Genomic DNA, 23,711 nt, shown 5'->3' on the forward strand with positions numbered 1-23,711 from the left:
GTAACTGACATGATTAGACTTCTTCTTACAGAGGGTGTTAGATGCTGTAACTGATGCATGATTAGACTGTTTCTTGCAGAGGCCATTAGATGCTGTAACAGATACATGATTAGACAGCTTATTACAGAATATCTTACGTGAGGTAACTGACATATGATTACACTGTTTCTTACAGAGGCCATTACATGCTGTAACTAATACATGATTAGACTGCTTTTTAAAGAAGATGTTAGATGCTGTAACAAACACATGATTGGACAGCTCCTTACAGAGCCACTTAGATGATGTAACTGATACATGATTAGATTACTTCTTACAGAGGCTCTTAGATGCTGCAATTGATACATGATTAGACTTCTTACAGAGGCCATTTGATGCTGTAACTGATACATGATTAGTCTGCTTCTTAAAGATAACGTTAGATGCTGTAACTGATACATGATTAGACTGTTTCGTACAGAGGCTATTAGGTGCTGTACTGATAAATGATCAGACTGCTTCTTAGAGGCCTTTAGATGCTGTAACTGATGCATAATTAGACTGCTTCTTACAGAAGCCATTAGATGCTCTAGCTAATAAAGGATTAGACTGCTTCTTTTAGAGGCCATTAGATGCTGTAACTGATATATGGTTAGAGTGCTTCTTACAGAGGCCATTGGGTGCTGTAACTGATACATAATTTGATATCTTCTTTCAGAGACTGTTAGATGCTGTAACTGATACATGATTAGACTGTTTTTTTACAGAGGCCGTTAGATGGTCTAGCTGATATAGGATTAGACAGCTTCTTATGGAGGCTGTTAGATGCTGTAACCGATACAGGATTAGACTGCTTCTTACACAGGCTGTTAGATGCTGTAACTAATAAATGCTTAGACCGCTTCTTAGAAAGGCTATTAGGTGCTTTCCCTGAAACATGATTAGACTGCTTCTTAAAGAAGACATTAGATACTGTAACTGATACATGATTAGACGACTTCTTACAGAGACTGTTAGATGCTGTAATTGAGACATGATTAGACTGATTCTTACAGAGGTTGTTGGATACTGTAACTCATACATGATTCAATGGCTTTTTACAGAGGCTGTTAGATGCTCTAACTGATATATGACTAGACTGCTTCTTACAGATGCTGTATCTGATACATGATTAGACTGCTTCTTACAGAGGTTGTTGGATACTGTAACTGATACATGATTAGACTGCTTTTTAAGGAGACCGTTAGATGCTGTGACTAATACTTGGTTAGACTGCTTCTTACAGAGGCAATTAGGTGTTGTACCTGATACATCATCAGTCTATTTCTTATAGAGGCCATTAGATGCTGCAGATGAGACATGATTAGACTGCTTCTTACAGATGCCCTTAGATATTATAAGTGATGCATGACTAGACTGGTTCTTACAGAGGCCGTTAGATCCTGAAACTGATATATGATTAGTTTGCGTCTTACAGACACTGTTAGATGCTGTAACTCATACATGATTAGACTGCTTCTTACAGAGGCCGTTTGATGGTGTAACTAATACATGATTAGACTGCTTCTTAAAGAAGATGTTAGATGCTGTAAGTGAAACATGATTGGACTGCTTCTTACAGAGCCACTTAGATGCTGTATATGACACATAATTAGATGCTTTTTTACAGAGACCATTAGATGCTGTAACTGATACATGATTAGATTACGTCTTACAGAGGCCATTTGATACTGTAACTGATACATGATTAGACTGCTTCTTAAAGATAACGTTAGATGCTGTAACTGATACATGATTTGACTGCTTCTTACAGAGGCCTTTAGATGCTGTAACTGATGCACGTTTGCAAGTTTGTTACTTGTTTTAACTGTTACCTGGAACTCTTGAATGGGCAGACAAAGAAGGGAAGAATGCAGGCAGGTTATCTGCACAGAGGAGTGTTAATCCAGATTTTTGCCTCATATTTTCAGATTGTTTCTCATAAATGTGTTTTTTCTGGCAAATCATTGAAGACTGAAGTTGAGTTTTAGACTTCATATCCTCAGAAAATGCATACTAATGCAAACAATATTGTTCTATTCAGTTTCTAAGGAGGTCGGGGGATGTATGTATGTGTGTCATACCTCTCAACTGTACAGATTTGCACAGAGGCTGAGTTGTGTGTGTATGAGTGAAATGCCCTATTTAGAGTTAGCAGGTGGAATTTATTTTCAAGGAATTGTGAGCTTCAAGGGAAAAGAAGTTTACTGCTGCCCATGCTAAGTCTGCTTAAAATGTGCAACTGTTTTGTTTAGCAAATGGTATCACTGTTGCGGTGTAGAATTTCAAAACAGTCTTAGTAGCACAGCAGGTAGCATACTTGCATCTTGATGTAGAGGGCTATATGCTCTACTCCCAGCGCATGTAGATTTTTATTTTAAGAGGGTGGAGTGCTGCAATCCTAAGTATGTCCTCCTTTGGATGAGATGCCTAGTAACTATGAACCTGTGTTTCCACTTGCCACTTATTCCTATTGCAATATACAAGCTTAGTGTTTTGTTTTTAATGTAACATAGGCAATTTATTGTTTAAGGGCAGCAGGCATTGAATTTGTAGATGAAACACTGAAATATAAAGCTGTTTTCTAGCAACAACCTCTCCATTAGTTACCGATCTCTTTAATGTGAAATTATTCAGATGACTTTTACTTCTGCAGAGACTGTGCATATTGACAGATATTGGTGGATTGTAATGATAAATGTTTAAGTAGCCTTTTATGGTTGAAATGTTCTGAATTGGGCAATTTGTCATTATTGGTTCACATGTTTTGTTTCATTGCTTACTGGAAAAAAGGGTTCAAAACTATAAAACACACTCTAAGTGGTGGTGTATTAAGGGATATAATTAAATTATATAATTAATACAATCAGGAAGGTGAATCAAAGCAGTTATGCATGGTTCTGAAATGTGTGCAAGGGGCCTATAATTTGAAAACAGTCCAAAAGTAAACAACCTGCCACTGGCCAGATGCATTTTCTTTGAATTTGGGTTTCAATGCTGTTTCAGTGAATGCGAGTTTCAAAGGTAGAGAAGTTTTAATGCTGTCTGTTTTTTATTGTAAAACTATTGCTTTGTTTAAGTTTAGCAAATGTCTATCAGTGTTTATGCTATAAAATAGGAGGTTACTAGGCTATTGGCCCTGAGGCCCTAAAATTTGAAATAAAAGTTGTAAATTAAAACCAAATATCTGTAATCATTGTAGAAGTAAAGCATAAAACAGTAAGCACACCAAGAGTTTTGAACAGCGTTTATGGCAACTGGGGAGAAATAGCCAAGTAATGGGATACTGGAATGGCTGTGTGTGTGTGGGGGGGGGTTGAAGGGGGGCAGGGTTGGGGTGGTGCTCCGGGTTTGTACCCCCCTGTAAAAAATCCTGCGGGCTCCCTTGCTAAGGGGATACAATATTTGTCAGCATGGAAGAACACAGTAAAAAAAACACATTGCTTTGCCAAGGATGGTTTGCACCTGTCTCCTCTAGGCTTGTAAATATTAGCTTTTTACCATCCCCCATACAGTCTTTTTTAGACAATGCCAAACCGACAAACATTCCAACATAACAAAGGCAACCCAAGAAAACCTTAAGGTGTTACTGCTCAATGGCAGGAACTTAAACAAGAAGCTTCACAACCTTCAAGCTCTCTTCATCCTGCAGAATGTAGGCATTTGTGCAGTTACATAGTATAAATAGGGTTACCACCTGTCCCACTTTGTAAAATGGCAAATGTCCTTAGATTTTAGGACAAAATTATTTCCTATATTTTATGTAATAGTTGCATAAAACAGTTATTCTGTATCTAAAATACCTAAATGTTATAAGAAACAGAATAAGCAACTAAAATGCTACAAGAATAAGTTTTTATTTAGGCAAAAAGTTAAGTTCTATCCTTTGTACTGACCGTGGGTATGTGTCGGCCTGTAAAATCTGTTGTTTGTACGTGGCAACCCTAAGTATAAAATCACGAAAAGTACTCGCAGTGAATGGTTTCAGTGCCTTCCATACATTTAGGCCATCATTTACACAGACAGGGGCTAAGGGTGGAGTCGTCTCCATCTACATCGACAATAAATACACCTACAGGTTGGTAAAACAGAATGACATGCAGTTTCTCTACGTACAACTTACTATAGACAAAGTCCTATATCATATCCTAGCAAGCTATAGGTCACCTTTATGTCCCATGAAACCCATAACTCATACCTAGACCTCAAAGTCACTCATTATTCAAACACCTTACTTATGGGGGACTTCAATCACCCCTTCTATAGGCTGGAAATCATATACAGCCTCAAATTTGCAGGCAGAGAAATTTCTGGACTTTGTAAACACAAAGATCCTTGACCAGGTTACTGGTTACACCCACTAAAGGTTCTAATATACTGGACCTGTTACTCAGAAATATGGGAGAAACTGCACCCCCCATGTCACTTCCTCCCTGGTAAGGTCCGACAACAAAGCTGTCTTCCTTTGAAATAAAAATTATTATGGTAACCCAGTAAACCCTGTAAAAGGCAGGAACTATTTCAAAGCAAACTACATTTTATTAAGCGATAGTCTGTCAAAATTCAAGTCCCCTCTAAACACAGCAACCTATGCAGAACTGTTCACAGAAAGTCTATAAAACCATATCAACAGCTGCATGGAGGCTGTTGTACCTACCAGAAGTCAGTCCAAAACTAACTAAAAACAAACTACCTTGGTTATACAACAAAAGGAAAAAAAATCATGGCTAAAATCAGGGCAACTCCCAAAAACATAAGAACTTGCTCATCAATAACCAAAAGAAATGCAGCTGAAGGAGAACCTGTAACAGTGCCAAACAAGAGATACATACAGATACATGGTGCTGTTACAGGTTTTGCCTAGTGGATTAAAGCTGGATTTATTACCATTTACTGCCTGATTCTCCTTCAGCTGCCTTTCTTTTGGTTATTGGTACTTTTTGGCAACTGTTTCTCTGTGTTTGAATTTCAAAATGTGCTCCACAAGCTAAACAGACAACTAAGATGGCTTATCAAGACCAAGAAAGCAAATTTCGAGGTCAAGATAGCCTTATAGGCAAAAGACAGCCATAAAGCCTTCTTCAGTTACGTCAGAAACATCAAAAGCAGCAGACAACAGTGCATAACCATAGCTGGCTCAACCAGTGTCCTATCCCCTTCAGCTCTTCAAGTGAAAAGCAAACGAACTTCATTGTAATTAGCAAAATGCTACACACACACACACACAAAGTTTGCTGAACAAAAACAGCAACTTCAAACACCAACTATACATATTTAACTAAAGGGGAATGGTGGAAGGGTACTGCCAGTAAAGCAGTGAGATTGACGTATTATACTTATGTACTTACCATAACTTGGCATCTGTGTTATCTGTAGTCACCATTTATCACGTTAGGGTCTTGGATCTGATATCAGATCTGAGCTGGCATACTCAGAACACAGCTTAGCTCAAGCTCCTCCCCTCCCATAATGCTCTGCTGCCCTATACTCCCTCAGATTGAGTTTGCATAAGGAAGGAAGACAGAAAGTATTTAAACAAAACAGAACCTCCAAATCCAACCAATCTTCCAGGAAGGGGGCTGGAGGGTGGGATTGTGATGAATGGTGACTATAGATAATACAGATGCCAAGTTATATACATAACTATAAATCTGATGTGATTTAGTCACCATTCCTCACATTGGGGTCAGAGTCTCCAGCTACCTAAATCCTGGGAGGTCTCAAGGAAGGACATGCCGAAGAACCATGGAACCAAATGAAGCCCTTCCTCTGGAAATCCCATCCAACTTACAGTGGGAAATAAACATGTGGGGGAGAAGACCACATTGCTGCTGCACACATGTCATCTAAAGATTGACGGTCTTCAAAGGCAGTGGAAGTAGAAACTGCCCTGGTAGAATCAGCCTTCACTGGTGTAGCTAAGTTAATACCTTCTGAAGAATAAATGAAAGAAATACATTGCGAAATCCAATTTTAAACCGTGACTTTCAAAATACACCTGCCATTCTGTTTAAAGAGAAGGCAACAAATAGTTGGTCTGAACGCCTAAATTCTCACATTCTATGTAAATAAAAGTGAAGTTGACGAACATCCAATGTGTGCAGAATATATTCCCCTTTATTGGAATAGTTAGAAAAAAATACTGGTAGATGAATAAATTGATTGAGATTCGCTGGTAAGGTCACTTTAGGCATGAAGGATGGATCAGGTTTTAGAGACACACCCTGTCTTTGTGGAAAATACGTAGGGTGGCTTGCTAGAGCTTGCAACTCAAACTCTTTTCCGAAATTATTGGCACCAAAAAGGCAGTCTTACAAGAAAGAAATTTAATATCACATGAAGCCGCTGGTTCAAAGGGTAGTCTTGTCAAAGCCTGCAGGACCAAAGTCAAATCCCATGAGGGAGAAGGGTTTTTAACAGGAAGTCTTAATAGAAAACCCCCTTTTAAAAAGGCCTTACAGAGGTGCACAGAAAAGGCAGAATCACCACCAAGGTGAAAATTCGAAATCGCTGCCAACTGTACCTTGATAGTGGAAAAACTAGCTCCTTCCTTAAAGAGAGAGGTCAAAAAGAGAAGTATTTCAGGAATAGGGGTGGAAAAGGGGTCTAAATTCTTATTCTTCACCCAAACCGAAAACCTCTTCCATTTGCTGGAATAAACTTTCCTAGTAGAGGACCCCTGGGAAGAAAGAATAATCTCCTTTATGGGTGAAGCTAGCCAGGACTTAGCCAAAATCACTGGAAGTGGACATAGCATGCTGTCAGATGTAGGGTCTGAAGATTCGGGAGCAGTAGGAGAGAAGGTTGAGATAGCAGATCCGGAATTGGATCGAGCACTCAGGGTGGATGCCTCAATTGAGACCATAGGAGGGGGAACCACACCTGCAGAGGCAAAAAGGGGCCAATGAGGATCAGTTGACTCTTGAGGCATCTGGCTTTCTGAAGTACTCTGTGAATTAGAGGTAATGGAGCAAAGGCATACAGGAGACCTGGAGGCCAATTGTGGGTAAGCGCGTCCCTGGGGGATTCCCCTCTAGGGGGATCAATGCAAAACATTGTTGCATTTTTGGTTGAGAGGAGATGCAAACAGATCACAGCTCAGATAACCTCACCAACAGATAATCTGTTGAGCCACCAATGGATTCAGGAATCACTCGTGAGGAGTCAATATAGCCCTGCTTAATTTGTCTGCCAACACGTTGGATGCGCCAGGGATGTGCGTTGCAATGAGAAAGCGCCTTGTGGCCATCACCCACTCCTAAACCCTCATGTCCTCACGACGCAGCAGATAAGAATGTGTGCCCCCTTGCTTGTTTATATACCACACAACACCCATGTTGTCTGATAAAACAGCAATCGTTCCCTGAGGAAGGCAGTCTTGAAAGGTTTGCAACGATAAAAGGACTGCCCTCATTTCCAGAAAGTTGATGTGCAGTTTGATCTCTGAGGGCAACCATGTCCATTGGATGTTCTGTCCCTGGAAATGACCCCCCCACCCCAGGAGGGAAGCGTCCGAGGTGATTGTCGCCATAGGAGTCGGAAGAATGAAAGGCCTGCCTGCTAGAAGATCTGGTGAACGGATCCACCATGAAAGATGCTTGTGACACACCAGTGTGAGCCAAATGGGAAAGGATTGGAGATGCCACCACTCTGACCACTGAACTGCAAGGGTCCACTGAAGGACCCTCATATGGTACTGAGCCATTGGAACCAAATAAATGATGGCTGCCATTGATCCTAGAGCCCTGAGAATGAATGAGGCCGGAGAACAGATTAGCTCCAGCAAGGTCCGAACTTGGTCACGAATAAGCGACACCCTTCAAGGAGGTAAGGCTATGATCTGAGAGGTGGTATCCAACAGAGTGCCTATGAATTCCAGTTTTTCGGTTGGAATCAAGGAGGATTTTGCCATGTTCACTGTGATACCCAGCCGATGGAACAGGGAAAGTATGGTGAGAATATTGTTTAGTAGTTGATGCTTTGTGGGGGCCGTCAGGAGCCAATCATCCAAATAAGGAAAAACTTGGATTCCCTGCAGCCATAGATGAGCTGCTACCACTGCCATAAATTTGGTGAACACCCAGGGGGCTGAGGTGAGACCAAAGGGCAGAGCCCGGAACTGAAAATGATCAACTCCCAAGCAAAAGTGGAGAAACCTCTTGGACAGTCTATCCATTTTTACATGGTAGTACACATCCTGGAGGTCCACTGAGCACATACAGTCATTGCTGTGCAAGAGAAGTTGAATTGACTGCACAGTGACCATCCAAAACTTCAACTTCTGCATGAACTGGTTCATGCGACTGAGATCCAAAATAGGACGTAGGTCCCCTGTTTTCTTTAGAACTAAAAAGAAGTGAGAATAAGTTCTGGATTCTCTCTGTTCTGCAGGGACCATTTGGATGGCTCTTTTTTGAAAAAGGCTTACAACCTCCTGTCGGGCTGCCTCTTCCTGATTAGGTGGCATGTCCAGAAGAGGACTGAATTTTGGGGGAATTTCCAAAAAGGGAATGCAACAACTGGATATAATTGCTAGCACCCACTAATTTGTAATACTTGCCCAGAATACTGGGTGCAGCGATAACCGACCCCCGACTGACTCCAGGGACAGACAGTCGGGCAACACTTCAGGGACACTGTAAAGGTTTCTCAGAGAAGGGCTCCCCTGGAACCTTGGTTTTGCAGGCCTCCCTCTGCCCCTGGGGTGACATCTACCATTGAAACCTCTTCCACTTGCCCTGGAAGAGGAATCCTCCTGAACATCTTGAAAGGGAGACTGTGCCTTCCTGAACCACATTTTCTTACTCCCCTTCTGGTCTTAGAAAAGGACCTCTGAGAAGCAGAAAACCTGATCCCAACGGCCGAAAAGGTCTTCCCTTCCTGTTCACTGCAGGTCAAAGTCTCTTTCACAGTGGGACCAAAGAGAGTGGAACCATCAAAGGGGGCATTAACAAAAGACGTCTTGAAGGCCTCTGCAAACCCGCTCAAACGGAGCCAGGCATGACACAGTACAGTTTTGTACCTACCATAAATGTAGATGTCCGAACTGGATAGCATCTGCAGTCATAACAACTGGGTTGTCCTGTCGTCAGGCAGCCCTTCGGTCGACCGGATTCCAAAGTCTGGGTCCGGCTTCGGCTGATGTCGCACTTCACCCGACGTCATCTCTGCTGGTCTTCGGGTATAAAGGCATCAGCCGACGCCATTTTCCTCAGTGTTTCTTGCCCCAGATGCCAGTTGCCCTCTTGGAAGGCTAAATTTTGGATAAATGCCAATGTTTCCAAAAAGATAGAAGGCAAACACAAAAAATAAGCATGTATGTACAAATATACAAACAAATACACCATAAGAGACTCCCCCTCCCCAGCTAGCTATTAGGAGGATAAATACCCTAGGAGTACCACAGAGGGGAAGGAGGGAGGGTAATCCTGACTGCAGATGCTATCCAGTTCGGACATCTACATTTATGGTAGGTACAAAACTGTACTATGTCCTTCATGGATGCATCTGCAGTCATAACAACTGGGTAGAATACCATAGCCAACTAGGGGAGGAGGATGATAAAATTATGGTGTGGTTATGATCCCTTGCAATACAGCAGTGGCAAACCCTGCTTGGGATCTAGAATATAGAGGTAAATTATAATGCTTGGCAAATGTATGCACGGAGGTCCAAGTAGCCGCCTCAATAATGTCCTTGGTTGCCACTCCTCGTAAGAAAGCTGTGGTAGTGGCTGTAGCCCTTGTAGAATGAGGCCTTATGTTCTGTGGAATTGGTTTTCCATGGAAGGAGTAACAAAATCTTATGCAATTTCCTATCCATTTGGAGATTGTCTGGAAATTGCTTTTCCTTCCCTCCCTGTTGCATAGGCTACCAAAAGCTTATCAGTTTTTCTGTTACTTTTGGTTCTGTCCAGGTAGTAGCGTAGCTGTCTATGTACGTCCAAGGTATGCAGCATTCTTTCCCCTCTGTTTTGTGGATTGGGAAAGAAGGTAGGTAGGTGGATTGCCTGGTTTAAAGACACTCTGGATGCCACCTTAGGCATAAATGTAGGATTAGTTCTCATGGACACCCTATCTTTATGGAAGATTAGGAAGGGTTGTACTGCCATTAAGGCCTGTAGTTCCGAAACCCTCCTTGCTGAGGTAATTGCCAGTAGGAAAGCAGTTTTCCATGATAGGTGCTGTAGATCTGCTGTTGCTGCTGGTTCGAACGGAGGGAGTGTCAACTTTTCTAGCACAAAGTTCAAGTCCCATGCTGGTAATGGTGGTTTCCTTGGAGGTTTTACATTCTTGATCCCTCTGAGGAACTGCCTGAGTAGAGGATGTGAAAAGACAGGTGGATCAAAGCTGTATTCTGCTGAAATAGCTGATGCATGTATCTTGATGGAGGAATAGGACAGGCCTGTATGTAAAAGCTCTGCCAAATACTCCAGAATGTTTGCAATATCTATATTCGACACATCTTTTCCTCTTTCAGTACTCCAAATGACAAACCTTTTCCATTTTCCTGCATAGTTCCTTCTTGTTGAAGGTCTGCAGGCTTCAAGGATAATGTATTTAACCCTTTGGGAAAGATCTGGCTTAGTTGCTGCTATGTGATGTTCCAGGCAGTCAGCTGCAAAGTTTTTAGGTTTGGATGCATGATGCTGTAGTTGTTCTGAGTTAACATCAAAGGCATCAGGGGTATTGACTACATTTTCTCCCGAGACATGCTCCTCAGCAGTGGGTACCAGTGTTGTCTTGGCCAGTTCGGAGCTATCAGGATTATCCTTGGATGTTCCTCTTTGATTTTCAGTAATACCTTGTGTATCAAGGGAAGAGGTGGAAATGCATATGCTGTCAGACCTGTCCAGCTGAAGGAAAGAGAGTCCACCTTCCATGCAAGTGGGTGGAATGTCCTTGTGCAGAATTTTTTGAGCTGGTGATTGAGAGGGGAAGTGAATAGATCTATTTGTGGCATTCCCCATTTCTTTGTGATGGTCTTGAAGATGTCTGGGTGTAGCATCCATTCGTGAGCATCCGAGGTGGTTCTGCTTAACATGTCTGCTAGGGTGTTCTCTTTTCCCGGTACAAATATTGCCTGTAACTGGATGTTGTAGCTGAGAGCCAGATTCCAAAGGTCCAAAGTCATTCTGCATAGGGGTATGAATGAGTGCCTCCCTGTTTGTTGATGTACCACATGACTGTGGTGTTGTCTGTCCTTATCATCAAATGGCCTTCTTTGAGGAATGGTCTGAATTTTTGGATTGCCAGTTTTACTGCCAGCATTTCTTTTTGGTTTATGTGCAAGTGCAGCTGGTCCTGAGTCCACAATCCTTGCTCGCATTTGTCCAGCATGTGCGCCCCATCCTAGGTCTGAGGCGCCTGTTGTGATGGTTTGGCTTGTTCGAAACTTGTGGAAGGGTAGGCCTGGGTTTGACTGGCATGCTTGGGCCCACCAGAGGAATTCCTGTTTTAGGCATGGGATTAATGGTATTTCTGCTTCTAGGCTGTGCCTGTGTTGAGACCATAAATTCTTTAGGTACCACTGTAGTTTTCTCATATGCAGTCTGGCATGTGGTACCAAGATTATGCATGATGCCATGAAGCCCAAGGTCTGCAGAACTTTTCTTGCTGTTAGTTTGTTCTGTCTTGTTAATGCCAAGAAGTAAAGAGGGAGTTCTTTTTGTTTTTCTGTAGTTAGGAATGCCATTTGTTTTACTGTGTCCAATTCGCGCCCAAGAATGTTCTTGTCTGAGATGGTATCAGCCTTGACTTTTGTAAGTTGACTGTGTATCCCAGGGCTTGTAGCAAGTAAATGACCCTTTGTAAATCTGTTGTCAGCTTGCTTTTGTTGTCCGCTTGTAGCAGGCAGTCGTCCAGGTATGGATAAATTTGGATTCCCTGTAGTCTGCAGTGAGCGATTACTGATGCCAGGCATTTTGTGAATACTCTGGGCGCAGTAGATAAGCCAAAGGGCAATGCTGAGAATTGATAATGCTCTGATCCTGCAAGAAATCTGAGGTATCTTCTGCAATTGGGTCGAATGGGGACGTGCAGGTATGCCTCCTTGAGATCTAGAGTTACCAGCCAACACTCCTTGCCCAGCATGGGAAGAAGTTGCTGTAGGGTCAGCATTTTGAATTTTGGGACAATGATATATGTGTTTAAGATGGACAGGTCGAGAATAGGTCTCCAACTTTTCTCTTTTCTTGGTACTAGGAAGAGTCTGGAGTAGAATCCTTTGCCCTGTTCTGTTATTGGTACTCTTTCCACAGCTCTCATCTTGGATAATTTCGATTTATCTGTTGTAGAGCTTCTATCTTTTGATTTGGAGGCAGGTTTGGCATTCCTCTTTTTACTGGCAAGGTGTGGAAGTGGAACCGGTAGCCTTGGTCTATGGTTTGCAAAATCCACTTGTCTTTTGTGATATAGTGCCAATTTTTCGAAAATAAGGCTAACTTTCCGCCTAATGGTGCTGCTATTTGCTCCCTGGTAGGCGGAGTTAGAGTCAAGTCACTGTGATTGTCCTGTTGCAGTGGCAGTGGTTGTGTCTGTGCCTCTGTTATTACCTTGCCACTGTCGTCCTCTGTAGGCACCTCCTCTGAATTGATTTCTGCCTCTGGATCATCTGTTTCTGCCCCTTTGGGATCTTGTGGAGTCAGGAAAGGACCAATTTTTGGCAGGCCAGTTCCTGCTAAACCTTGGGGGCTGAACCTGTAAGAAATCTTTAACTGTCTGTACAGATTTTGCCTTTTCTTCCATTTTCTTCATTACCTACTGGGCAGGTGTACCAAATAAACTGGCCTTATCCATGGGAGCATCTAATAGCTTTGCTTTAACATGATCCGGTAAGACCTGTTCTTTCAGCCATGCATGTCTTCTTATCACTGTGCCAGTCATGGCTGATCTAAATGAAGCCTCCAGTGCATCATAGCCACATTTTAAGGAATGGTTACTAACCTGTTGTATGTTATTTACCATTTCTAATACATATTTCTTGTCTAAAGATTCATCAGAGGATACTTTCTTAGTTAACTGATCAAGCATAAACTCTTGGTATTGGATCATGTGAAATTGACAGTTTAAAGCTCTAGCTGAGAGAGTAGCAGAGGTGTAAACTTTTTTCCCCCATCTGTCTAAGGACCTGGATTCCCTTTCTGAAGGAATAGGATTTTTTGCTGTGGTCGAGGCTACTGCCTTAGGCCCCTGGGAAATAGTTTTGGGGTCTGCCAGTGGGGCCTTGTATAGGTGGTGATGAGTGTCAGGCACCCTGTAATATCTATCAGGTTTGGCAGGGGCAGGAGGTAAAGAATCAGGAGCAGTGCAGACATCATTAAATGCGTCATCCACAACAGGTAAAACAGGAGGTATAGCTAAGGGCCTATGTTGTGGTAAGTGTAGGATGGTCCTAAGCCTTTTCTTGAGTCTGAGAAATCTTGTCCCTGCCATTGGAATTGTTCTCTCATGGCATGCAAGGTTTCCCCAAAGGAAAATTCCTCTGGTGGAGAGGCAGCTGGAATGGATTCTTCAGCATCAGAGTCTTCATATGTAGAAAAGGGTCCTCTGGCTGTTCTGAAATGTCGGAGTCATCCGCAGAAGCCTCAGAGGACACTGGCTCGGGGCTCTGTCCTAGGTCTCTTTTCAGGGGCTGAGAGGCCCTGTCTGGGTGAGATTGGGATCCCTAATTAAGGATATTAAATCTTCTGCCAGAGTAAGCATTTGTGAACTAGAAGTGGGCCTGTGTGAGGGAGGTTTAACAGGCACTGCCTTAGCAGATTTGGCTGCTTTGGCCCTGGCAAAGGCCTTGATAGACATGGCTGCAGGGGGTCTAGCAGCACCACGTGCTGGGGTAGAGACATCCAAAGGGATGGTGTCTGATAAATCAGTAGAAACCACGGTTGTAGGCAAAATTTCTGAGGCCGATTCAGGTAAGGTAGCAGGAGCCTCAGTAGTAGCCATGGATTCGGCTGGAGATTGACCAGTTTTCTCGGTTTCGGCCGAAACAGAGACACTCGCGGCTTGCTTCACCGTGGTTTCGGCCGAAACCGCGGACCGCGAGTGTCAGTCTTTTTCCTTGCGTTTTTTAATAATTTGGGTAGTCGGAGGATCCGACGGCATAATATACGCAAAGTCTGAGCCGAAAAACTGTTCAGCAAACTCCGACCGACGCCTTAGCATTCGTCGGTTGAAGGAAGCGCAGGCCGAACAGGCTGCTACGCCGTGGTCTGGGCCTAAGCAAGGCAAACAGTAAGAGTGGAAATCTTTATGAGGTATTTGTTTCCCACAAGTTAAACAGTTATTGACTTTTTCTGACATCGGCTGAGGCAAGAAAGAGTCTCCAACGGGGTACTTAGCTTTTAGAAGTCTTCAAGTAGTATTCGGTAGTAGTAATCTCTGGATCTGACCGACCGCACTTGCGAACAGCTTCTGCTTGGCCACGCGGCAAGAAAGACTGAGGAAAATGGCATCGGCTGATGCCTTTATACCCGAAGACCAGCAGAGATGACGTCGGGTGAAGTGCGACATCAGCCGAAGCCGGACCCAGACTTTGGAATCCGGCCGACCGAAGGGCTGCCTGACGACAGGACAACCCAGTTGTTATGACTGCAGATGCATCCATGAAGGACATCTAATTGTGATACCTGAGCCCGCCACCCATGAGGACCCTTCCGCAGCATTGTAAATTAGCCTCATGGACAAATTTGCAACTGAATAAAGGAATGACAGCTTTGGATAAACTGCCTTGAATTCCTCCTCAGACAAGGACCCAGAGAGGGAAGTAGATAGTTCCTTTATCAAATCCCTCTGAAGATGGGTGAAATGCGCAAGATAATTTAATGCTCGCAGGCTAAAGGCAGCCAAGGTGAACACCCGCTTTCCAAATCTGTCCATAGCCCTCGATTCACGATAGAGTGGATGGACAGAAGAACTCTGCTCTGCCAATTCCTTTTTGGTGGCAGTGGCCACCACAATAGCATCAACTGGGACCGCTTTGGACCAAAAAGTTCTATCTGATGGAGGGCTCTGAAATGTGTCCACTATCTTGGGCACTGGCTCCACAGTATCTGGGGCTCCTTCCAAGCCCTGCTGGCCACAAGATCAATGAGAGGATCAGCAGGGGGCGACACCCAGGAGGTAGATGGTCTCATACCAAAAGCCTCCAGAAATACGGCTTCCTCCGCGAACGGGGTTTGAGAAGACCAACCATTTTTGGCCTTCAGGATCTCGATTATGTCTCCAAAGGAGATGTCCCCCTCAGCATCTGTATCCTCGGTAAGGGACTCCATAGGGGAGACAAGATGTCTCCTCTTACAAGTCCTCTTCCTGGGAACTTCCTCTGCTAGGGGTGGCGGGGAAGACTCAGAAGAAAATGGTATCCCTGTGGGGGAACATCCCCCTGGGGGCTAAGTCAGATGAGTTGACCAGAAGCAGAATGAGACAAGCCGCTCAGATACTGGGGCTGGGTAGGATGACTGTGCATGGGAGAGGCAGCTCTGATAGCAGACAAATATCTTTTGGCAGCCCAGAAAGCAAAAGGACTAGAAGAGGATCCATCCACCTCTCCTGCCGATAAAACCCTAGCGGAAGAGAGGGTGGACACCCCCAGTCCTGCCACTCCACTGGACGGCACCGTACCAGAACTGTGGAAGGCCAAGGTGCGCAGGGGAAGAGACCGGTCCGAAAAGCCCGGGCCCAAATCCAACCTCATAGACCCCGGCTTGACAGGTCCGGCTGGCTGGGTGGCCTGTTCCAGGGGAACAGAAACAGTACCAGCCACCAATCTCGTCAGGGCAGGACCTAAACTGGGCCCCAGAGCTCCCCTAGTCTCCACTCAACAGTCCCTGAGAATCCAAACCACAAGTTGGATGAGGTGCGATCGAAGGGGGAGTGGGAGATTGGATTCCCGACCTGTGGGGAGGGGAAGCCAGAAACCCCAACTCCATCTAAGCTTTCAGTAAGGCCCTCATCATCCTGTCCATATCCATAGGGAGGACACTCCTGGAAGATCGGGAGGAGATAGAGGACCTACTAGGAGAGTCGAGCCTAGAGCTCGAGTGTCGTCTCTTGTGTTCCCTAGAACGAGACCTACCTGGAGAAGACACCGGCTTAGAAGGCAAAGGATCCAAAGGAAGATCCTGCACTACAATTGTCTCTGGCATGACTCTTGGATCCGAACGAATCAGAGGTGATGCTTCTCAAATCGCTCAGAACCAAAAGGGTCAGAGCAATAGGTATGGTGCCTACCCCTGGATCCAAAGGTCTGGAGCAGAGATCCTTGGATCTGGGGGAAGACACCGAAGGTACCAGATCAGAGAGATTTGGGTCCGAACCCTTGGATCCAGGAGTGGACTCCCTGGATGATCTTGGACCCAAAGATCTCGGATCTGAAAAGTACAGTTGTGTACACTTACCATTAATGTAGATGTTAGAGTGTATTCGCTGTTGCAGTCATCACACTTGGGTTATCTGCCTGCAGGTAGCCCTCAGTTGGCCCGAATACCAGAGACTTAGTATTTCTGCATCGGTTGCTGTTGCTCCAGGACCGATGTCAGGTCGTCAGGGGTATAAAAACAGGCAGCTGATGTCATTACATCAGTTTTTCTTGTCCAAAATATCAGGAGCCTCCCAAATAGGGAGCTAAGTTATGGTGGTGAAAAAATACCCCCAGTAAAAAGTAAATAGCAATACCAATACCCCTGAAGGGGGTGAGAATTAAACACAGAGAGAAGAAATAGAGATATAAGGGGGCTGGGGGGAGGACCAGGACTGCAACAGTGAATACACTCAAACATCTACATTTATGGTAAGTGTACACAACTGTACTATGTTCTCCATGTTTTACTGTTGCAATCATCACACTTGGGTAAATTCCCAAAGATGAAGAAGGGTGGAGGCAGTCAAGAAGAGTTGAGGCTGGCTAGTATGCCTTGCAGGACTGCTGTTGCAAAACCCGCCCTGGATTTGGAAAAGATAGGCAGGTGGTAATGCTTGGTGAGGTTATATACAAAACTCCACATAGCAGCTTCCCGGATATCCCTGGTAGGGACTCCCCTGAGGAATGCTGTAGAGGTAGAAGTTGCCATAGTGGAATGTGTTCTGACCCCTTGAGGGGTTGATTTCCCATGGTGCTTGTAGCAGAAATGGATGCAGTGTGCTATCCATTTAGAAATTGTTTGTTTAGAAATGGCCTTGCCCCTCTGCCCCTGGTGCAAAGCTGACTAGTAACTGGTTAGATTTCCTGAAGGACTTAGTCCTATCCAGGTAGAATCTGAGCTACCTGTGCATATCCAAGGAGTGCAGGATCCTTTCCCCTTTATTTTGAGGATTAGGGAATAAGGTTGGCAAAATGGATAGATTGGTTGAGAGCCACACTGGACACCACTTTACGCATAAAGGAAAGGTTAGTCCTGAGGGAAACCCTGTCAGCATGGAAAATAATTAGAAGTTATGTACTTACCATAACGTTCCATCTGAGTAGGTGGATTAATTTGTCTGCAACCTGTGGGTTATGGATCCGATATCGGATCCGAACCGGCATGGTTATCCAGCTATGGATCCGAGCTCTTAGCTCCTCCCCTCACCCATAATGCTCTACTCTCCCTACATGACCTCAGATCGAGTTTGCCCTGAATCAAAATACCCTGGAAAGGGTAACACATAATATGCAGGAAATTGACAATGCCAGGGGGATAGGAGGGCGGGATGGTTGCAGACAAATGAATCCACCTACTCAGATGGAACGTTATGGTAAGTACATAACTTCTAAATCTGAAGTAAGAGATTAATTTGTCTGCAACCTGTGGGACAGAGTCCCCAGCTACCTGAATCTTGGGCGGCCGTCATGGAAGGATATTCCAGAGCACCGTGGAGCCAAAGGATGCTCTACCTCTAGATGTGATATCCAGCTTGTAATGAGAAATAAAGGTATGAGATGAAGCCCAAGTGGCTGCTGAACAAATGTCATCCAGAGGAATCCTAGCCTTAAAGGCCGCTGAGGTAGAAACTGACCGGGTCGAATGGGCATGGACTCCCTCCAGTGCGGGCCTCCCAGAAGCTTGATAAGCTAAAAGAATACATTGTGAAATCCAGCGTGACAAGGAGACTTTGGAAATTGGCTTACTCAGATTGAATTTGGCAAAGGAAATGAACTGGTCGGATTGCCTATGACCAGCTGTCCTGTTAAGATAAAAACGAAGCTGCCTGTGAACATCCAAGGAATGCAGCTTGTATTCACCCTTGTTTTGATATTTAGGAAAGAAAACAGGGAGGTTAATGGACTGATTAATGTTTGCTTCTAAAGCTACCTTAGGAAGAAAGGAGGGATTGGTCCTGAGGTATACACGGTCCGGATGGAAGACCAAGTAAGGAGGGTTTATGGATAAGGCTTGAAGTTCCGAAACCCTTTTGGCCGAAGTAATGGCTACTAAAAAGGCAGTCTTGAGGGATAAAAATTTAAGATCTACTGTGGCCGCAGGTTCGAAGGGGGGAGCGGTCAAGGCCTGAAGAACCAAAGAAAGATCCCATGGAGGAACCGCTTGCTTGATAGGGGGTCTAAGGAGAAAGGTGCCTTTTAGGAATATTTTACACAATTTGGCAGACATAAGAGGTCCAGAGTCATGACCAACATGATAATGAGAAATGGCCGCGAGCTGCACTTTGACCGTGGAACTACTGGCACCATCATTAAAAAGAGTGGTTAGGAAGTCTAGCACCAGAGGAAGGGGAACGGTGAATGGATCTAGACCTTGCCGCTCCACCCAAATGGAGAATCGTTTCCATTTACTGCGGTAAACTTTCCTGGTAGATGGTTTATGAGCCGCTACCAGGATGGCCTTAACGGGGGACATGATACCGGGAGTCCTAATTAGGAGTGGAACTGGAGCAGCCAAGCAGTCAGCTTCAGGTTGTCCAGATTCGGAGTTGGTAGGTTCGATGGGTGCGATATCAGATCCGGAATGGGATCTAGAATCCAAGGTGGATTCACCGAGTGAGACCTTAGGTAAGGGAACCAGATCTGTCGAGGCCAGAATGGGGCAATGAGGATCATTTTGCACCCCAACCGAGAGGCTTTCTGAAGAACTTGGAGCATCAGAGGTAAAGGGGGGTAAGCGTAAAGAAGACCGGGAGGCCAAGCATGCACCAGAGTGTCTCTCGGGGAATCCCCTGGAGGAGGGATTAGAGTGAAAAAACTGTCGCACTTGATGTTTAAGGGAGACGCAAAAAGATCGCAACAAGGAGTTCCCCACCGTGCGAAGATACGTTTCGCTACTTGAGCATTGAGAGACCACTCGTAAGGGGAGAGAATGGTGCGACTGAGCTTGTCCACAAGGATGTTGTACCGACCCGGAATATGCGTTGCGATGAGAAAGCGGTTGGTGGAGATCGCCCATTCCCACTCTCTCATGGCTTCTCGACATAAGGGATAAGACCTGGTTCCCCCCTGTTTGTTGATGTTGACCACCGGCATGTTGTCTGACTGAATCGCAATTGTTCCCAGGGGAAGTAAGGCCTGAAGTGCTCGCAATGCCAAGAGCACTGCTCTCATCTCTAGAACATTGATATGCAGGGATGTCTCCGAGTCGTTCCACGTGCCTTGGACCGTCCTGCCTGCAAAATGCCCCCCCACACGGCGTCCGTGGTCACCGTGGTGAGAGGGGGAGAAGCACAAAAGGGGCGGCCTCCGAGGAGATCCTGTGAGTGGAGCCACCACAAGAGGGACCGCTTGCAAGCCTTGCTGATCGCAATGGGTTGATGCAGAGGTAGAGCAAGGTAAGACCACTGAACTTGAAGTGTCCACTGAAGGACCCGCATGTTGAACCTGGCAAGTGGAAGAAGAGATATTGCTGCTGCCAAGGACCCTAGAGCCCTCAGGACCAATTCCGCTGGAACAGAGCTGGAGTGGAGGATGGCCCTCACCTGGAGTCGCAGATTCTGAACTCTGTCGGCTGTGAGGAAGGCTCTTAACTCTCTCGTGTCTAACCTGGCACCTATAAAATCTATCAGCTGAGTAGGGGCCAGGTTGGATTTTGCAACATTTATCGTGATGCCCAGGTGGGGAGCTAGATGAAGAAAGGAGTCTTGCGCCAATGACAGTAGATGCCTTGTTGGGGCGGTAAGAAGCCAGTCGTCCAGGTATGGGAAGACCTGCACCCCCTGAAGCCTCAGGTGGGCCGCAACCACTGCTAATACTTTGGTGAACACCCTGGGGGCTGTGGTGAGACCAAAGGGAAGGACCCTGAACTGGTAGTGACTGGCTCCCAGCCGGAAGCGAAGAAACCTCCTGGAATGTCTGTCCATTAGTATGTGGTAGTACGCATCCTTGAGGTCTATAGAGCACATCCAGTGATTCTCTCCCAGAAGGGGGAGGATGGATTGCAAGGTGACCATCCGGAACTTCTCCTTGGGAACTGCCAGGTTTAACAGGGACAGGTCTAAAATTGGTCTTAGGTCCCCCGTCTTCTTTGGCACTAAAAAGAACCTGGAGTAGAACCCTGATCTGATCTGGTCTGGGGGGACGGGCTGGATGGCTCTTTTCCCCAGCAGATGGCCAATTTCTGCCGAAGCGGCCTCCCACTGACCGGGTGGAATGTCGGGGAGGGATTTTAATTTTGGAATGTGATGAAAGGGGATCTTGTATCCTCTGGACATAATGCATGGGACCCAGCGGTCTGATGTTATGGACTCCTATGCCGCTAGGTGCTCCGAAAAACGTCCCCCGACGGCCTCCAGATTGGAGCAGTCGGGCAACCCTTCAGGGCTGCTGAGCGGGCCGTTCAGAGAAAGGTTCTCTGGACCCAAAGTTCCTGGGAGCCCCTCTGCCCCTGGGGCGGCGTCCTCCCTGTCCTCCTCTGCCACGGAAGGACTGGTTGTCCGGAGCGGGTTGGGATTGCTGCGACTTCCGGAACCACATCTTCTTCTGGCCCTTTTGGTTCCTAGAGTAGGACCTCTGGGGCACAGAGAAGCAGATTCCGACGGCAGACAGTGTCTTCCCGTCCTTTTCGCTCTGGGTCAAGGTGTCGCGAACCGTCTTGCCAAAAAGGGCACCATCGAAGGGGGCGTTCGTGAAGGACGCCTTGAAGGGCTCTGTGAAATCGCAATGGCGGAGCCAGGCCTGGCGTCTCGTGACTAGGCCTACTCCTGCAACTCTAGCGGCTCCCTCAGTAGCATGGGACAGCAACCGCATAGAGGTATTCGTCACGGACCGAAGAGTGGCCATATGGGTGGAGTGCAAAAGTTTGTTCTCCGCCATGGACTCAGGGGGGGATGCAGCGTATTCTTTAATAAGATCGCGCTGCATTCTGATAACATGTGCCAGGTAGTTGAGCGCCCTCACTGAGAAGGTCGCTGAACTAAACATTCGCTTCCCCAAGCGGTCCATCATCAGAGACTCCTTGCTCGGAGGATGGACTGAGGGACTCTCCTGGGCGAGTTCCCTCTTGGTGGCTGCTGCTGTCAACATGGCATCTACCGGGGGCCCCTTACTCCAGTGGGCACGATCTGCAGGGGGGCTAAGGATTCGGTCTGGCCTTTTGGGGATTGGCTCCACGGTGTCCGGTTCCTTTCACGCCCTGGTGGTGATAAGGTCCACCAGGGGGTCGGCAGGAGGGGACACCCAAGAGGTAGACGGGCCCACTTTGAATGCCTCCAAGAACACGGACTCGTCCGAGGAAGACTTGGGGGCAGACCACCCTCCCCTTATGCGAAGCATTTCCATGATGTCTCCAAAGGAGACATCCTCGGGGGGTGATCTTGGGGAGCCTTCCCCTTCCTCCAAATCTGTGTCTTCAGTTAAAGACTCGGGGGAGTCTATGTGCCTCCTTTTACATGTATGCTTGCGAGGGGCTTCCTCGGGGGGGCTGTCCGAGGAGCCCTCGCAAGCAGTGTCTTGTTCCAAAGGAACAGCTTGGGGCACTGAAGCGGGCTGTCCCAGGGGCCGGATGGTGGAAGCCTGACTCAGTGCAGATGGAGCGCGGGACGGGGCCGAAGCAAGTGCCGGGGGTCCGGAAGCACTCAACAGAGCCCTCTCCACTACATCAAAAGCCGAGGGGGAGCCAGCCTCGACCAAAGGATCCAAAAGTCGGCTCCCCCTCGAATCCGAAGAGTGGATCGGAGCCGGCCCCGAGACACTCGGATCCGAGGGACCAGTGCGCTCCAACACCGATGGCGCCGAAGGCACACTGAGTCCCCCGGATCCGAAGCTCGGAGCCAGGCTCTGAGAAGTCGGATCCGAAACACTCGAGGGTAGGGTCGGATCTGAAGTACCTAGTACTATCGGCGCCGACCCACCCCCAGCTCAGAAGCTGCCCGGCTCCGAACGCTCCGAACTCGGGTAGTGGGTCTGAGAAGGAGCTATAGGCTTGAAAAATGGGGTCGAGCTCCCCCCCAGAGGGGGGGGGGGAGGCAGGAGCACTCCCATCTGCATCTGGGCCTGGATGAACCTTATCATCATCCGGTCCAGATCAGCGTCAGAAAGGCTATACGTAGATCTCAAAGAGACTACCGAGGTAGGCCTTGAGTGCCTCCTCGATAGCCTAGACAGAGATCGGGTCTCCTCCTCCTCAGGCCCTGGTAAAAAGCAGACCGGAGCTGAGGGGGGGGGGGGAGTGCCAGCAGCCAAGGAGGCCGGAGGAGAAGCCCGCTTAGCTGGCGGGGCCGAAACGGAGGTCTCGGCCCGCCGCTTGTGGTGCTTCTCTCCAGTCCTTTTTTCTTGTCTCTCTCTCCTCCAACCCAGCAGCGGGAGGTTGAGTCCCAGGTGGAGGAGGGGGAGCAGGCGAGGAGGGAACCAAAGCCACGGTACCCACCATAGGAGCGGGAGCCGAAGCCGAGTCCGGGGGTAGAAGTCCCGCCAGGACCAGCTTCGACCTCTGCTCCTTCAATGCCCTGGGGTTGAACCCTGCACAAATGGAACATCCAGAAGTGAGGTGTTCAACTCCAAGGCATCACACCAGTGTGGCCATCAGCAGGGGAAAGCTTATGGCCACACTCGGAGCACTTGGAAAATATTGCCTTAGGGGCTTCTGACATAACTAAAGTCTTTTTTTTTTTTTTTTTTTACAAAAAAAACAAAAGACAGAGAACTAGTACTAAACTAGCACACACACACAAGGCCCCAAACAGTACACTCAAACAGAAACTCCGACCAGTGAGGGGAGGGTATAAACTTAAAGTTTTAAAAGTAAAAATTTTAAACTGAAACTATCAAAAGATTAAGGGAAACCTAACACAATCACTCAAAACTAACTAAAAAATTCAAATTAAAGCTTTCTTTAGGTAATAATAATCACTTAGCTGAAGAGCTCAGACGATCCAAGACCTGGTTACCAGCGCGGCAAACTAGATCTGGGGTCATGTAGGGAGAGCAGGGCATTATGGGTGAGGGGAGGAGCTAAGAGCTTGGATCCATAGCTGGATAACCATGCCGGTTCGGATCCGATATCGGATCCATAACCCACAGGTTGCAGACAAATGAATCTCCTACTTCAGATTGAAGGGTTCCACAGCCATATGTGCTTGTAGCTCAGACACTCTTCTAGCTGGTGATGGCCAGAAGTAAGGCTGTTTTCCAAGAGAGGAATTTTAACTCTGCTGACACTGCCAGCTCAAAGGGGGGTAGCGTGGGCTTTTTCAGTACAACGTTAAGGTCCCAAGCAGGGGTAGGTGCTCTCTGTGGTGGCCTTAAGTTGATTGCCTCTCTCAGGAACTGTTTTA

This window comes from Protopterus annectens, chromosome 3.part1 (genome assembly GCF_019279795.1).
Source record: "Protopterus annectens isolate FY-2018-M chromosome 3.part1, PAN1.0, whole genome shotgun sequence".
In the NCBI taxonomy this organism is placed as follows: domain Eukaryota; kingdom Metazoa; phylum Chordata; order Ceratodontiformes; family Protopteridae; genus Protopterus; species Protopterus annectens.